The 17,510-nt window shown below is 36.5% G+C and overlaps 2 long non-coding RNA genes across 2 annotated transcripts; one reads left to right on the forward strand and one right to left on the reverse strand.

Moving 5' to 3' along the window:
* Window positions 1–11,644: 11,644 nt before the first annotated feature.
* Window positions 11,645–12,598, forward strand: LOC135645340 (uncharacterized). Its single transcript, XR_010498742.1, has 4 exons — window positions 11,645–11,779; window positions 11,882–12,013; window positions 12,332–12,415; window positions 12,489–12,598. It is a non-coding gene; the product is annotated as an uncharacterized LOC135645340 (long non-coding RNA).
* Window positions 12,599–14,162: 1,564 nt separating this feature from the next.
* On the reverse strand, window positions 14,163–15,852 carry LOC135645423 (uncharacterized). The gene is made up of 4 exons (XR_010498777.1): window positions 15,643–15,852; window positions 15,186–15,256; window positions 15,054–15,102; window positions 14,163–14,394 (listed from the first exon to the last, which is right to left on the reverse strand). It is a non-coding gene; the product is annotated as an uncharacterized LOC135645423 (long non-coding RNA).
* Between the last annotated feature and the right edge of the window lie 1,658 nt (window positions 15,853–17,510).

Here is a 17,510-nt window from a genome sequence, read left to right on the forward strand (position 1 = left end):
GCTTTCATTTGAAATCAATTATGCATTACACCCATATCAGTTTGGTATTAAAGCTAAAGGTTAGAGATCATGACAATGCGGAATAAAAAGATATAGTTGATGAAGGTAACAACCATAAAGATGATGTTGAGTCATTGAGGCTGCAGCTACGAAAATTACTACATAGTCTACAAGAAAAAAATAGAATCATTAAATAACTTCAAGGTAGAAACAACTAGCATGAAAATGATATCCAAAAGTCCACTTCTGATAATGATACACCTCCTTATCCAAGGGAGTCGAGAAGATTTTGGGCAAGACATGGAGTCTAAGATGAATGGCAAGAAGAAATATAACTCAAGATTTGATATTCCGGAGTTTGAAGGGAAAATTAATATTGATAACTTTATTGATTAGTTTAATACAGTGGAAAGATTTTTTTATTTTCATGAACCACCGTAACAAAAGAAGGTAAAACTTATAGCGCTAAAACTCAAACGAAATGCATCTTTTTGGTAGGAAAATCTAAAGAAGCAAAGAGAACGTGAGGGGAGGAGTAAGATCGTGACATGGGAGAAAATAAAAAGGGAGTTGAAGAGAAAATACTTACATGAAAACTATAGGTAAGAGATCTTTCTCAAAATCCATGATTTCAAGCAAAAAGATCTTAGTATGGAGGAGTACACAATAGAATTCGATAATCTCATGTTAAAATGAGAGCTTGCGGAACCAGAAGAGCAAACCATTGCAAGATACATAGGAGGTCTGAAATATAAGATTTGCTAAAGTGGTTCAACTGCAGCCATATTGGTATTTAAATGATATGAACCAGTTGACTTTAAAAGTTAAAAGCAATATGAGTTTGAAAAGAGTTCTCGGTACGGGTCAAAAAAAGACTATACGAAAGAGGAAATTCTAAGCCTACTATCGAAAGCAATGTGATATCAAAGGTGCAAGACAAGGGTAAAAAATCTGTAGGCAACAAACAAACACCGAATTCTTCTATCCCAAGTGGCCGAAAATGCTTAAAATGTCATGGTTTTAGGCATATTGCTTCAGGTTATCTAAATAAGAGGATTATAATATTGGTTGAAGACAATAGTGATGGAGGAGAAGATGAAGTCGACGAGGAACCAAAATATGATGATGAGGAAAAAGAAGTTACTTATACTAATCATGGTTTATCTATTGTATTGCAACATAGCTTCCAAGTGTCCTATGTGGCAGAAGATGAAAGTTGAGTAAGAAAGAACGCGTTTCACACTAAATGCACTTCTCATGACAAGGTGTGCTTGGTGATCATCGATAGTGGCAGCTTTGAGAATATGGTATCTTTGGGGATGGTGCAAAAGCTAAAGTTGGAGACAATCCCTCATCCACATCCATACCAATTATGTTGGTTGCAAAAAGGAAATGACATCAAGGTAACTAAAAGATGTTTAATTTTATTTTCTATTGGTAAGTATTATAAAGATGAAGTATGGTGTGATATTGCTCCTATGGCGCTTGTCATTTGCTATTGGGTAGAACTTGACATTATGATAGAATGGTGTTGTATGATGGCTACAAACATATTCTTTTAAAATGAATGAAAAGATTATTTTAGCTCCATTACAATCTTCTGAAATCAGTGCACCGAAGAAGGAAGTTATCGCTTTTATGTCCTATGGTCAATGTAAGGGTGAATTGGAAATGAGTAGTCATGTTTTAGCTCTAGTAGTAGTAGAGAAGAATGAACAACACAATGAGACACTAGCAATTATGAAACAAATCCTAGAGGAGTTTCAAGATATTATACCGGAAGATATTCCACATGGCCTTCCATCTTTAAGAGATATCCAACATCATATTGATCTTATTCCGGGAGCTATTCTACCTAACAAGGCAAGCTACAGAATGAGTCTCATGTTAGGATCGAGTCGGCTTTAAGAGAGGGGGCTTTCAAGCCATGTCTTTTCTCAATTGGTTTAACACCCAAGAGAAATGACTCTTTTCGATTTTCAAGCGAGCTTTTCTATCATTCGTCCTCCTATGTTTAATGGGACGGACTACACATATTGAAAAACTCGAATAAGAGTTTTCTTATTTTTAATGGATTTAAATTTATGAAGTATTATTGAAAATGACTTTTAAAAATCTTCTAAACCAATAGATGAATGGAATGATTTAGAGAAGAAGATTTTTTCTTTAAATGCTAGAGCTATGAATGCTTTATTTTGCGCCTTAGACAAAAATGAATTCAATCGGGTTTCTACTTGCAAAATGACTTTTGACAGTTGGCACACATTCAAAATCACACACGAAGGCACTAGTAGAGTTAAAGACTCTAAAATAAATATTTTGATGCATGATTTTGAATTATTTCATATGGAATAAAGCTAGACTATTGGAGACATGTACACCCATTTTACGGATGTCGTCAATAGTCTAAAAGCTCTTGGTAAAAGTTTTTCGAATCTTGAACTTGTGAATTAAGTTTTACGATCACTTTCTAAAAATTAGGATTCGAAAGTAACGGCAATACAAGAATCAAAGAACTTGAACCATTTTCCGATTGAAGAACTTATTAGGTCTTTGATGACCTATAAAATGACGTACAATGCACATGAAGAACTCAAAAATAACCTTCCAAAGAACACGAAGGATTTGACACTTAGAATAAATAAATACTACTCGAGTGAAAGCTCAAGTGATGATGATTTTGAACTCTTAACTATAAAGCTTAAAAAATTCTTAAAAAAAAATAAAAAATAAAAATAAAACTAAAAAGAAAATGCTACAAAAGAAGATGAAAACACTTAAGGTAGCTTGGGATGAATCGAGTTCATCCAAAGATGAAAAAAAAAACCAACAAAGGCGAGGTGATAAACTACGCCTTAACGGCTTTCGATAATGAGGTAACCAAAACCCCTTTACTTTATTTTGAAATTACTTGATGCATTTCATATGTTGTTTTTAAATTAGTATATAAATATAAAAATTATTAAATAAATAAAAGGGGATCATGCTTTTCTTTTTCTAGCTAATTTTGAAAATGATAATGACAATTGCATGCTTTATGAAAATACAACAAAATGTTAGATTTAAATCTAATGATTAATCCTATGTATATTTTTAAGAAAAAATAATGTGTATCTAAATTAATGATTTTCGATTTTAATTGAAAATACCTTATGAAATCATGTTTGATGATTATGCTTAATGAGTTTATATTTTGAAATTATGCATGATGATTATTATGATTAATGGCTTATCGATATTTGCCATGATGAAAGTTCTTTTTTCAGTTTTAAACGATGATGCATGTTTTGATTTGGCATAAAAAAAATACTTGGGCATGCTTATAAGAAATCAAACCATAAATTGAAACAACTAAAAAGGGAATGCATTTTGAAATTTTCTCTATCACGCTCTTATCGATTTTTCAAAAAGAGATTAATAAATCTATTTATATTTTGAATTTCTTTAAAGTGATTTTGATGATTTTGATTATTTAAATTTAATAGGTTTTATCAAAATAATGATCTTGATTTCTTGGTATTTATAACTTGAAATCGTTTATGAATCAAGATCTCTTATTATGTGTTCTCATATCTTCTTATTGAGATTTATCTAAATGAACTATGGTTTTTCTCTTGATTTCTCAGAATTTATAACATAAGATTACCTTTGAAGATCATTAACTATTTAATCTCCTAAAAAAAATTTTGTTATTTACTAAAAAGGAGATTTATCAAGATGAATCATTTACGAATTGATCTTTCATCTTTCATGTCATGATTTTCATATACCTTTGTATTTATGTGATGCTTAGAGCAATGATGTAAGAAGAAAATTAATTGCATCATTAAAAAATTCCCCTCTTCTTCTTTCTTGTTTACAATAAAAAAGGGGAGAAAGAAAATCACTAGCATCTCAAGAGATTGATAAATCAATTAATGTCATTTTAAATCTCTTATGATTTTGATAATTTGAATCTAAATGAGATTTTTATAATCGAATCATGAACATTCTCTTGATTTCTTAACTTGAGATTTTCTTTTATGAATGAAGATTTCTCACTATTTATTTTCATATGATTCTTACATTTTGTTTAAGAGAAAAATTTCTATATGAATCATGTCTTTTGGTATTCAAATAATATTTGATATTATATCTTCCATGATATAATTTATTTATAATACTCCCTTGTATTCATAAATTGTATACCTCATCACATTTAATTTAAATTTATCTTTGTCATGATATGAAAATTGATGTAAAGGAAAAAGAATTATAAAATTATATTCTTCCCTTCTTTTTGACAATAACAAAGGGGGAGATAAAATTTGCTTGCTTGCACATTTCAAGAAGATGCAAAAATAGGCTCTCTTGCATATCTCAACAAATATAAAATTTTACTAACTATAAAATTTACTAGATTGCATGCTCTAAAATGATGTAAAATTTGCTAGCTTGCATGTTTTAATATAATTTAACACTTGCTAAATTTGCTAGCTTACAAATTACAAGGAGAAAAACTTGCTATGAAGCAAAAGTGCTATCTTACACATCTCAAGATAGGCAATACTCATGATGCATAAACATCTCAAAAATTTGCTAACTTACAAGAAGTAAAATTTTGCTAGCTTGTGCTTTGAAAAAGAAGCAAAAAAATTACACTTCTCAAAAGGAAAGAAAGAAAATTACTAGCTTGCATCATGATAAAACTTGAGATTATAGCAATGATTTGAAATTATATCTCAGAAAATTGGCTAGATGCACTTCTCCTTTTTGTTGATGACAAAGGGGGAGAAGATATGCTGATATGAGAATCATACATGATAGGATGTAATATAATTTGATATTTTGATACCATGATAATTTGAATGATGCAAGCAATGTAACGATATGCAAATATTCATAATAAAATATTGTTTTGACTTTAATTTAACTTGAATTCAAGGTTCTATCAATATGGCATATTGATAGGGGGAGTTAAAGTTAACTCCGTCGTCAATTAATTGTCATCATCAAAAGGGGGAGATTGTTGAATCTCGAATTTTGATGATGAAACCAATTGATAGTGTTTATCTAATATGTGTTTAAGTGATACAGGACTAACTTCAATCAGAAGAGGCAAATCGATTAAAGTAAGAGGAATCAGACATTGGGCCAGAGCAAACATATCAGAAGATTAGACATTGAGCTAGAGGATTGGTCGACATGTCGACAGAAGGCTTCAATCCATGAATTTGGGCATCGAGCCAAGAAGATCAGACATTGCGCTGAGATCAGATGTTGCGAGAAGACAACATGCTAATTGGGCAATACGCCGAATGAGAGGACGATGCGCCAAAGGATTGGATGAAGTACTAGAAGAACCAATGACATACCGGATAATATAGGATTCGCTTGTAATCGATTATGTCTAGATCAAGTTAGTTTAGAGTGTAATTGAGTCAGTTTAGAATGTAATTAGAGCAACTCAATTAGGGACCAACTAGGCTCAAGTTTGGGTTGTGTTGGGCCAAGCAAAAGGCCCAAACAGTGACCCAATAGGTGGAACCATCGTGACACAATCTTCAAGACTATGTCAGGCGATGGTACCGCACAAACATAGTCTCCGAGAGACTATCAGGCGGTGGTATTACTAGACTAGGCGGTGGTACCGCCCAGTGTTAGTGTTGCAGGCGGTGGTACCGTTAGGACCCGAAAAACCCGGGATGAGACACTTTTAGACTCCAAGTTTGAATCCACTTGAAACCTATAAATACCCCTCTCATCCCTAGTTAACAAACACAAGCACAAAGAATTTAAAAGTAAGAAAACGTTGTAGTAATCACTTGAGAGATCCCCTCCTCTATTTATAAGTTTAGAATTATGTTTAGAAATGAGTGAGTGCTTGTAAAAGGTTGTCTCCTAAACCTGTGAAAAGGAGAAGAAGGGTGTAAAAGGATAGTTGGTCTTCGCCCATTGAAGGAAGATCGATAGTGGAAGCCGGTGGCCTCGAGTAAAGAAGAATCGGGAGTGGATATAGGTTATGATGACTGAACTACTATAAAATCGATTTACTGCCTTTTACTTTGTTGTTTACCTTTGTTGCAAATCATTTTACTTGTTCACTACCCTTACGAACAAACACACTTTTAAGCTATCTTCCGAGATCGATTCTTTTTTAACGTATGAATATTTTTATACCGATGCTTTTATCCGTTGTATTAATTCACCCCGCCCCCCCCTCTTAGTGCCGACTCAATCCTAACATCTCAAAAAGCATGAAGAACTTCAAAGGCAAGTAGATGAGTTGGTGAAAAAAAGGTTAATTCGGAAGAGCATGAGTCCTTGTGCGGTTCCAGCCTTGTTAGTGCTTAAGAATGATGGTTCTTGGAGAATGTGTGTGGATAGTCGCACCATCAACAAAATCACAGTAGACTATCGTTTTCCCATTCCAAAGTTAAATGATTTACTTGATCAATTGTATTGTGCTTCTATTTTCTCTAAAATTGATTTGAGAAGTGACTATCACCAAATAAGAATGGGACCTAAAGATGAGTGAAAAACAATATTTAAAACTAGAGAAGGCTTATATGAATGGTTGGCTATGTCATTTGGACTATCTAATGCTCCTAGTATTTTCTTGAGACTTATGAATCACATACTTAAGCCATGCATTGAGACTTTTATTATAGTTTACTTTGACGATATATTAGTGTAGTAAAAAGGAGCATATGAATCATCTTAAGAAGATCTTTTTTATTTTGAGACAACAAAAGCTTTATGCTAGTATGAAGAAGTGTGATTTTTTTACTCATAGTGTGGTGTTTTAGGGGTATATTGTTTCAAAAAATGGAATCATAATAGATCAAAGCAAGGTAGAAGTTATTCTTAATTGGTCAACACTTATTTCATTGCATGATGTGAGGAGTTTTCATGGCTTAACTTTCTTTTACAAAAGATTCGTCAAGGGTTTCAGCTTTATTGTCGCTTCAATCACTAAATGTCTGAAATGTGATAAGTTTAAATTGACTAGTGGGGCTAATGATGCTTTTGAGCTTTAAAAAAAAAAAGGTGACCGATCTTAGTACTACTTAATTTTGATAAAGTGTTTAAAGTTGAATGTGATGCATCTAATGTAGGAATTGGTATTGTTTTGAGTAGAAAGTTTATTGCTTTTTTTAATGAGAAGCTAAATGATACAAGAAGAAAATATTCTACATATGATAATGAGTTATATGTCATTTATGGAGCTTTATCTCATTGGAGTCAATATCTTCTTGCGACATTAAAGTTTATTAATCACCAACACAAGCTAAATAAGAGGCATACAGCTTGGGTGTAGTTCTCGTAATCTTATAATTTTACAATCAAGCACAAATCTGATGTTCAAAATATAGTTGCTAATGCATTGAGTAGAAAACATTCTTTATTATCAGCAATGGAAGTCAAAGTGGTTGGATTTGAAACAATCAAAGATCTCTATGAGAATGATATGGATTTCGGCTAAATATGACATAATTGCAAATTAGGTTTCTTTCAATAATTTTCTATCTTTGATGATTTTCTTTTTCGAGCTAATACATTATGTGTTTCATCTTCTTTGAGACAAGTAATTCTAGTTGAAGCTCCTGGTGGTATTTTAGGAGGACATTTCGGTAAGGACAAGACTCTAGCTCTTGTTCAATCAAATTTCTATTAGCCTAAGATATTCATGTTGAATCTCGGATTTTGATGATGAAACCAATTAAGAGTATTTATGATCTAATGAGCATTTTGAGTAACGCAAAGCTAATGTCGATTAGAAAAGGCAAATTGATTAAAGCAAGAGGAATCGAACGTTGGGCCAGAGCAAACATGTCAGAAGATTGGACGTCGGGCTGGAGGAATGGTCGACGTATCAGTAGAAGGCTTCGGGCCGTGAATTCGAGCATCGGGCCAAGAAGATCGGATGTTGCGAGAAGATAACATGCGGATTGGGCAATACATCGAAGGAGAGGATGATGCGTCGAAGGATCGGATTAAGCGCCGGATGAACCAATGACATGCCGAACAACAAGGATTCGCTTGTGATCAATTATGTCTAGATCGAGTTAGTTTAGAGTATAATTGAGTGGGTTTAGAATATAATTAAGCCAACTCAATTAGGGGCTAGTTGGGCCCAAGTTTAGACTATGTTGGGCCAAGTGGAAGGCCCAAATAGTAACTCAATAGGTAGCATCGTCGTGGCACAGTCTTCGAGACTATGTCAGGTGGTGGTACTATCGGTCTGGGAGTTGGTACCGCCCAGTGGCAGGGTATCAGGCGGTGGTACCACCCAGTGTTAGTGCAGCAGGCAGTGGTACCGCCCAACATAGGCGGTGGTACCGCTAGAACCCCGAAAACCGGGGATGAGACATTTTTATGCTCCAAGTTTAAATCAACTTGAGGCCTATAAATACCCCTCTCATCCCAGGTTAAAATACATAAGAATTGAGAGTGAAAAGGAAAGAAAACGCTGTTGTAATCTTGTGTGAACTCCTCTCAATCTCTAAGTGTATAGAATTCTATTTAGGGAGGAGTAAGTGGGGGTGTAAAGGTTCTCTCCTGAGCCTGCAAAAGGAGAATAGAGTTATAAAGAGATGGTTGGTCTTCGCCTATTGAAAGAAGACCTTTAGTGGATGTCGGTGGCCTCAACGAAAGAGGAATCAGGAATGAATGTAAGTCACGATGACCGAACCATTATAAACTCAGTTTGCATTTCTTTTGATCAATTTACTTTAACTGCAAACTTCCTTACTTACTATACTCTTCCGCACACTTTCAATTTAAGCATCTTTACAAAATGAGTTTTTATCGTACGAAAGATTTTTAAAACCGACGACTTTTATCCGCTGCACTTATTCACCCCCCCGTGTCGACTCGTTCCTAATAATTCAGAGATATGGAGAGACATGTAAAGCAATGTCGAGTGTCATTTGGCAAAAATAAGAAGTCAAAATTCTGGTTTGTACATTTCATTGCTAGTACCAAATACTCCATGGGAGGAAGTGAATCTTGATTTCATTTTAGGACTGTCAAGAACTCAAAGGAACAAGGATTCTATCATGGTTGTTGTTGACATATTTTCAAAATTGTTTGACTTTGTTTCATATAATAAATCAAATGATGCATCTCATATTACTTATTTGTATTTTAAGGAGATTGTTATATTGAATGGTATTCCACCGATGGGCCAACTGAGGTAACAAATAGAAACTTGAGAAACTTAGAAGTTATGTTTGAAAGAACATTAAGCAACGGGATCTCGTTCTTTTACAAATTAAGTTTGCCTACAATCATTTCATGCATCATAGCATTGGTAAGAGTCCTTTTGAGGTTGTTTATTATACTAATCATATTGGTCCTTTGGACTTAGTCCTTCATTCGACAACTAAACAATTTAGTGGAGATGTTGATGAGAGAGTTAATTAAGCAGATAAAGAAGCTACATGAAAGTGTTAAAGCAACCATAGAAAAGCAAAATGAGAGGCACATGCAAGTTGCCAACAAACACAAATAACATGTGGAGTTTAATGTAGGTGATTTGGTCTGGATTTATCTAATGTATGAGAGGTTTCCATCGGGCAAATTTAAAAAATTAAAACCAAAGGCTAATGGTCTATTCAAGGTGCTTAAGAGAATTGATAAAAATTCTTATGAGATCGAGCTACCTGTATATTACGAAATGTCCCCAACATTTAATGTAGCTGATTTAAGTCTTTATCATAATCATGTTGATGAAACAAACAAGGACTTGAGGATAAGTCTTTTTCAACCAAGGGAGATTAACATAGAAATGCTTAATTTACTACAATATACTTATGTGAACTATGCTACTGCTATGGTATTTTTTTCAACTCATAATATTGTCTCATAGTCTTCAACTCAGCCCACTCAAATATGACAACTTCATATTCCCTACATAAAGTTAAAACTGTTTTAAAGTACTTTTAAAGTACTTTTCTTCATGACTAAGGAACATATTAAACGAGTTAGTTACCGGTTGTAAAATATTTAATCTCATAATTCCCAATGCATGAAGGGTTGTTTCATACACTAGTACTTATTTTGGTGTTTTAGGGTTAAAAGTTTAGAAACTGATGATATTGGCATAAGTTCTCTTGAAGTTCTCTCTTAAACTCTATATCTCTTGGATACTTCCTTGAGTGGTGAGTCTTTTGTTTTCAGTTTTGTATCTGTATTTATTATCCTTGGGGTGGTAAACTTTTTGTATCCCTTTGTTATTTTAAATTTGTTGGTGAACTATTTTTTGATTTGATTTAAGTATTATCATAAATTTGTTTCTTTCCTATTATCGATTTTTTTTTAAATGCATTCTGCATTATACCTCGTATCAACATCAACTTGATTTAGAGCGATCCCTCTCTCTCTCTCTCTCTCTCTCTCTCTCTCTCTATTTACTTATGGTTTCAAAGCGTTCTTGATTACAAGCGGAAGTTGCCCTTTTCTCACTCTCTTGTTTGCTTCTTGTTTCAAAGCATTCTTGATTGCAAGCAGAAATTGCCTTTTATATATTTGTTTGTGTTTGGGATTTTTATCTTCTTGTTATATACAAGTCTGGGAATGCTTAGGGTTAGATATATATTACATGAAGGATCCATGGGGCGTTCTGCCAAACAAAGTTCTTCAAGTTCGTCAACACAGTAGGAGATCAGTGGGCGCAATGAAGTCGTCGACTCCCTCCAAAGCGAGATCACTACTAAGGAGGACCAAGTGCAGGCAATGGATGAACTCATCAAGCAACACTAGGTCTGACCTCTTTCTTGGGTCATCTTCCTCAGCTTTGTGCTCTCATGGGAATGCACGATGATCAGGCGAAAGTGTCCGACATCGATCAGCAGCCGAGCGATCACATCCAAGAGAACGCGGCGATGAAATCCAAGTGCCGAGAGAAGTTGATGAGTTCATGTGAGGTGAGATGATTGAAGATGTTTTTTTCCACAAAGACGCAGTCGGAGATAATTGACTGAGGTATGTGTTTTTGGTACAAGATCATAAATTATCCATCAATCTTTATTTAATCAACCCGAATCTTAACGCAAGGATATATATATATATATATATATATATATATATAAGTCCTCTCTCTCTCTCTCTCTCTCTCTCTCGTTTCTTGGGCTGCTGGGTTTGGAGGTTTCTTGGTCCCAAACAAAGATCCTCCCCTTTGTCCTTTTCTAGCCTCTTTATCTTGCGACCATTAAACACTGCTCACCGCCAAACGATACTCAATTCCGCCCCTCGTACTTTAGCCTCTCTCTCTCTCTCTCTCTCTCTCTCTCTCTCTCTCTCTCTTCTTGTGTGCGCTGGCAATCCAAGTGGAGGATGGATCGTGTCACTCGGCTTTCCCATGCCACTTGTGAAAGCCATCTCGAGTGACAGCTAATTGTGAATGCATTAAATCTTTAATTTGTTAAACCTCTTTCCAAATTAAAACTCATTATTTAATTTCCCTCCATATCGGACGGTCGTCCGAGCTCCTCGTGGTGCGTTAATCTTAATGCAATGTGGTGGTGCACCCCTATATAAGACCACCGCCTACTCTCCGCTCCCTCCGTTCCATTTATCTTCCTCCGATCTTTAGGGCGGGCTTTGGTTTCCTCGAACAATGTCTCGCGCTCCTCCATCGGACGCCGACAAGGGCTCGCCTGGCGACTACGAGCTCGAGGAGGACTCTCTGCAGAAGCTCGTCAACTGCGAGAATCGCTGCCGCGAACTCCAAGATCAGATCTCGTCTCTCGAGCGTGAGGTTCTCTCGTTGGAGGATCGCCTGGAGAAGCGCCGGGTTCGTGTTCTTTTCCCGTTCCTGTGTCAGATCCTTTCCCTTTTTCTTTTTTTTTTTGTCTTTTGCTTTGCTCTGTTCCTGACCTCGCTGTGGTGGTCGCAGTACGGGGCGAGACTGAGCGACGTGGCGTTGGACAAGTGCATTAGCGCATGGAACGATCTGGAGATGGAGAAAAAATTCTGGGTTGATACGTATGGGAAGTCACCGAGAACTTGGTACAAAGTCGACGATGATGTGCGGTGATATCCTTTTTGCTTTTGGTGTTGATTTAAGAATCCTTTACGCTTTTCTCTTCATGTTGTTTCTTGATCGAGATCATGCTGTGTGATGATGTCGTCTCTTGATAGTCATATTGCTTTTAAATTGGCTAAACTAAAGGAAGATCAAGAAACTGGAAGGGAAATTAGGGTTTAATTGATGCCAGTCGACAGCGCAATAACTGTGGAAATTGGTTCGAAATTTTTGTTGGTTACACAGAGTGTTGTCTTCAACTTTAAGTGGCATTCATGCATCAGTACCAATTCCCCTATTACTTATTGCTGCGTTCGTTAGATCGATGCGTTGCGGGCTGAGGTTGGATCCTTAAAAGATAGCAGGCAAGCGCTGTGGACCAATGTGCGACAAATTCAAGAAGAGGTATCAAAGATAGATGAGTTGTTACTCTCCTTTACCTCATCACATCAGTAATCGATGCCATATTTTGTTGAAGGTCAAGAAATGCAATGAAGAGAATCGACGATTGCTGAAACAGTTGAGCAAGAGGAGAGATGGCAAAGGATCAGAGGCCGAACACAACAGCAGTGCTGATAAAGTGAGCGAAAGTTTTTTTTTTTTTAAATAAATCATTCTTAATTGATTGATTATTTTGGTTTACAATTCAATGTTGTGTCTCCGCTAATTACTTCAAGTCTCATCATGCGCATAGGGAAAGCGAATTCGGGCATGAAAAAGCAAGGCATTTCCCTTGATCCTTGGGGTTAGGTTCCTTTGATGTTTAGGGATTGCTTCTTGTATGCACCATGAAGAAGCTTGTTAGTTAGTAATTCTTGCTTTGTGATGGCTTTCAACAGTGATACTGCCATCTAATGAGTGAGGGTGGGGGGGGGGGGTATTCACCATGGCTTGCAACATGTACAAGGAATTGACTACCGGAATATAATGAGTGAGTGGGTAATTCAGACTCATGTCAATGAGTAATTGCCTTATAAGATTGATTGATTCAGAGTGGAGCTTTCTTGGTTCTCTGTCCTCTTTATCTTCTTCCGCTGCTACTGCTGCTTTTGTGTTCAAAGCTTTGTTTATCGCCAGCAAGGTCCTCCTCTTCTTCTCCCTCTCTTCTTTCTCTTGTTGCTGTGTCCGGGTTCACAGCTCTCTCTCTCTCTCTCTCTCTCTCTCTCTCTCTCTCTCTCTCTCTGCCTGTGCTGCTTCTTATGGGTTCAGAGGTTTCTGATCCCCAGCAGGGAGGGAAAGGGCCTCCTGACTTCCAATATTTCTTGTTCCGAGCTGGGGAACACGGGTTTTATTTCTTGGTCCAGGAAATGAACCATGGCAGACGAAATCTCCAGCTGCGGCGTTGGAGGATCAGCCCCGCGACTGCGAGGAGAGCAGCATTTGATTTGAAGTATTAAGGATTTGTAGCCCGAATTACAAATATATACACACCTTTGGTAGTTCTTATGTGTGCCATCAAATTATTCCATGTTTGGTTATCTGTTCTCAATTTTAATCAAAAGCAAAACAAACAAGGCGATGCTTTATGTTTTGATCATTTCTGACACCAACATGCCTTTTTTTTTTTTTTTTTGTCTTTATCATGATGTTGCACCTATCTGATTAACTGCATTCGGAAACAGAAATGGAGCTGGAATAACCGGAGGCCAGCGTCACCTCACCCTCCACCTCCACCACTTTGTGATAACAGAGGTAGTGCAGCCTTGAATGGTTGTGATAACAGAGGTACTACCAGGATGGTTCACGATGAAGAAAAAGTGCATCGCGGAGTCGTCGGCTTCGGTGATTCTGTATTTGGATGGTTGCAAAAGAGACTAAGCCGGTGAGATTGCCAAAAGGTGCTATTTGATTACTGGTTTCTTTCTTAAATAACATATGCAGAAGAAAAACACTAGGATTCAAATTGTGGAATTATACATGTATTACATGTGTGTGTGTGTGTGTATAATATATTTATATTACAATATGTAGTCAGAGCTACGAAAAGTAAACAGCTTATGTCGATGGGCACAAAATTCATAGGTCACAAGTTCAAGTTTGGCAGACATTCAACAAATCGAACAAGCTTAGAACAACTTAAGAGCCAATCAAGAAAAAGTTTGCGAAAATCTTCCAAACGGGAATAAGCTATTGCGAAAAAGTAATTGCCAGGACAAAAAAAATCCAGTTCCATTTTGAATTTCATGTTTTAAGCATAAAAATTGACCAATGGAAGCATGAGCCACTTTTGAAGGAAGAGGATAATCAACCAATGGCAAAACTTAAATCGTAGATTTAGAGACCAGGATCGGCGGAAAATTGCTTCAAACCTAGTAGTGGTACAGGGTCCCTACTGGTCTGCTCAGTATCATCCATCGTGTCTTTAGAAAACCTCAGTGCCAAACCTACAATTATATATATCAAGCTTTTTAAGCTGTGTAACAATATGCCCATCGATACAATAAATGAAATAAATGCAGAAACACTGGCAACAATGATAACCTTGTATTGAACTGTTTGATTTAAGTCACCCTTGAAAATGAAAGCATGAATCATTATCAAATTATCATGGATCAGTATTGAATTTATCTCTTGACATGTCCAAGTTCTTCCCAGTGCTTTGTACAGAAGAAGAAAAAAAAACATCAACTCAGAGGGAACTATAAGCTTGTTAGTAATAAGACCAACTTCTGTTATGGAAAAGAGCCTGTAAATCGGAGTTCTGTCTTAGAGGTGATGATAACCATCCGATCAAAGAATAAAGGAATGAAGCTTCTAACTTGATACGACTAATTAAAAAAATTAAAAAAAAAAGTTTTAGTAAAGTTCAAATTGTGGAACATGATAGTAGAAGCATTCTGCACTTGTATACATAGGCACGGTGATAGCTGCTGCTAAGCAACTGAGCTAGGAGGGATTCACATGGAAATCGCCTATCCTATCATCAAGTGTCAATAATTTTAACCAACAGATCGTAGCTCTGAATCAAAATTCATAATTAATCAGATTTTGAAATTTATAAAGTTCAAGAATTTTTCTCGCTTGAGTTACTGGAAGCACTTACGATGAACTTACAGATCCTTTATTGTTCACTTCCGTCACAACTCTGCTTTCTGCAAGAAGAGTACGAGCATCATCAATATGATCAAAAACCACTTTTTGATGAGCCAACCATTTCTTTTTCCTATCCTCATACCTTGCCCTGGGTTGTTTTAGCTGTTCTTGATCATTTGCCAAGGTCTTAATATGATCCTCCAGTTGTTCAATCTAGATAACAAAGCAGGAAAAGAAAGGTGTTAACGAAAGTAGTAGGAAACTGATTCATGTGCAGTATACACAATGTTCTAAAAGGCAGTTGGCTCTCCAAAAGTTGGTACGAGGAGCCTTCATGGGGTCATTTTGAATCTCTAGCTGTAAATGTAGTTCTCAACACTTGGCGAATACAATTTTTCTTTAAGAGAAAAAAGAAAGTTGGCAACATTTTGTAATAGGATAATTAATGTCACAAAATATTGGGATAACATGTTCACTTTGTCGAATTTGAACCCAAACGATTAAGTCCAAGTTTACTAAATTGGGATATTCAATTCGATGATAAATCAATCATATCTTTGCCCAAACTTAATGTGGAACTAAGGTATACTGGTTGGTACCTTTGTGTTGGCAATCTTCGTTGTTTATCAGCGATGCATCAAACTGATCATGCGACCCTGTTCTCCTTTGCCCCAATCTAAATCTCTCAAGGCCATGAGCTTCATTTCTGCTTCTTTCTGCAACCAAGTCAAGACCACAAGAATGGAAGCCGAGAATTCACATGAGAGGGGAAAACAGAAGAACCAAAAACGAACACGCGTAGATGGCAAACCAGGCTTTAATCATCCGGATCGCTGCATTCCCGTCGCAGTGTGCCATACTTCCGAAAGAGATGTTGGGAAGAAAACTATTTAAAGCGGAATATTCTTTTCCGTATCAAAATGGTTCCTTATCAAAATACCAACTTGTTATCCAAATATAAATATCAACAGCACAGCATAAACAATAGAGCAAATAATCAATTACACAATGAGACCAAATCTTCTAACGTGAAAAAGAAAAACCACGGGACCGTAATCCACCTCAAACTTCCACTATCAATAATAATTATAACAGGTTTACAGTAGGTCTTCTCTAGAATAACTAGAAGATCAGAATAACATCAAGAACATAGATCTTGGCTCTAGAATATCATCAGATGAATCTCCTCAAAAGAGAATTCTAGGTCTCACAAAGTAGATATCGCAGGAAAGTACTTTAGAGAGGGTAAACTGCAGATCAACACTGTTAGGATTGTAGAGTTTGCTGCAAGGATTCTCCACTTAAAATTTAGACCGAAACTGATAACGTTTGACCACATATCGTCAAGCAGAAAACTCAGAAACCTAATATTTCTCTCTCCTCTGCATGCCGTCGCACGCTACACGCGTTTACTGTGCACGCACACACACACTGCCATGTCTATTTTCTCACCTTTTGCCCTTTCTCTCTCTTGTTTGCTGCCCTCGATTAGTGATTTGGGCTCAATAGGCCCAATTGTCCAAGCCCACATATGGGCTGGACCCAACAATTCTCCCCCTCCAGCTCATATGGTGGGCTGTACCAAGCCCGCTCTTCGCCTACATGCTTCAAGCTTCTTCTTAGGCAAAGACTTTGTCAACATATCTGAACCATTATCATTGGTATGCACATTTTCCAACTGTAATTCTTTCAACTCAAGCACATCACGAATCCAGTGATATCTCACATCAATATGCTTGGATCTAGAATGGTATGTTGAATTCTTGGAGAGGTGAATGGCGCTCTGACTGTCATAGTAAACAGTATATCCTTCCTGTTTCAAGCACAAATCCTGTAGAAACTTTTTCATCCATAAAGCTTCCTTGCAGACTTCAGTAATTACTATGTATTCTGCTTCTGTGGTTGATAGAGCAACACACTTCTGTAACTTAGACTGCCAAGAGACTGCTCCTCCTGCAAATGTCATCAAGAATCCCGAAGTGGACTTCCTGGAATCAGTATCACCTGCCATGTCTGCATCTATGTAACCTTCTGACATAGGTTCATCACTACCAAAACATAAACATAACCTGGAAGTACCTCTTAGATATCTTAATATTCATTTCACTATTGCCCAATGTTCATTTCCAGGATTTGAGAGAAATCGACTAATAATTCCAACTGCATGAGCTATATCTGGCCTAATACAAACCATAGCATACATCAAACTGCTTACTGCAGATGAGTAAGGCACTTTGGACATTTCTTCTTTTTCTTTCTCACTTGTAGGACATTGTTTCGAACTCAGCTTTAAATGACCTGCAAGTGGGGAACAAACTACTTTGGCTTTACTCATGTTGAATCTTTCAATAACCTTTTCAATGTAAGTCTCATGAGATAGTCAAATCTTCCTTTTCTTCCTATCACGAAGAATGTTCATGCCAAGTATTTGTTTCACTGATCCCAAGTCTTTCATGGCAAAAGACTT

Source organism: Musa acuminata, chromosome BXJ3-8, assembly GCF_036884655.1.
Source record: "Musa acuminata AAA Group cultivar baxijiao chromosome BXJ3-8, Cavendish_Baxijiao_AAA, whole genome shotgun sequence".
NCBI lineage: Eukaryota > Viridiplantae > Streptophyta > Magnoliopsida > Zingiberales > Musaceae > Musa > Musa acuminata.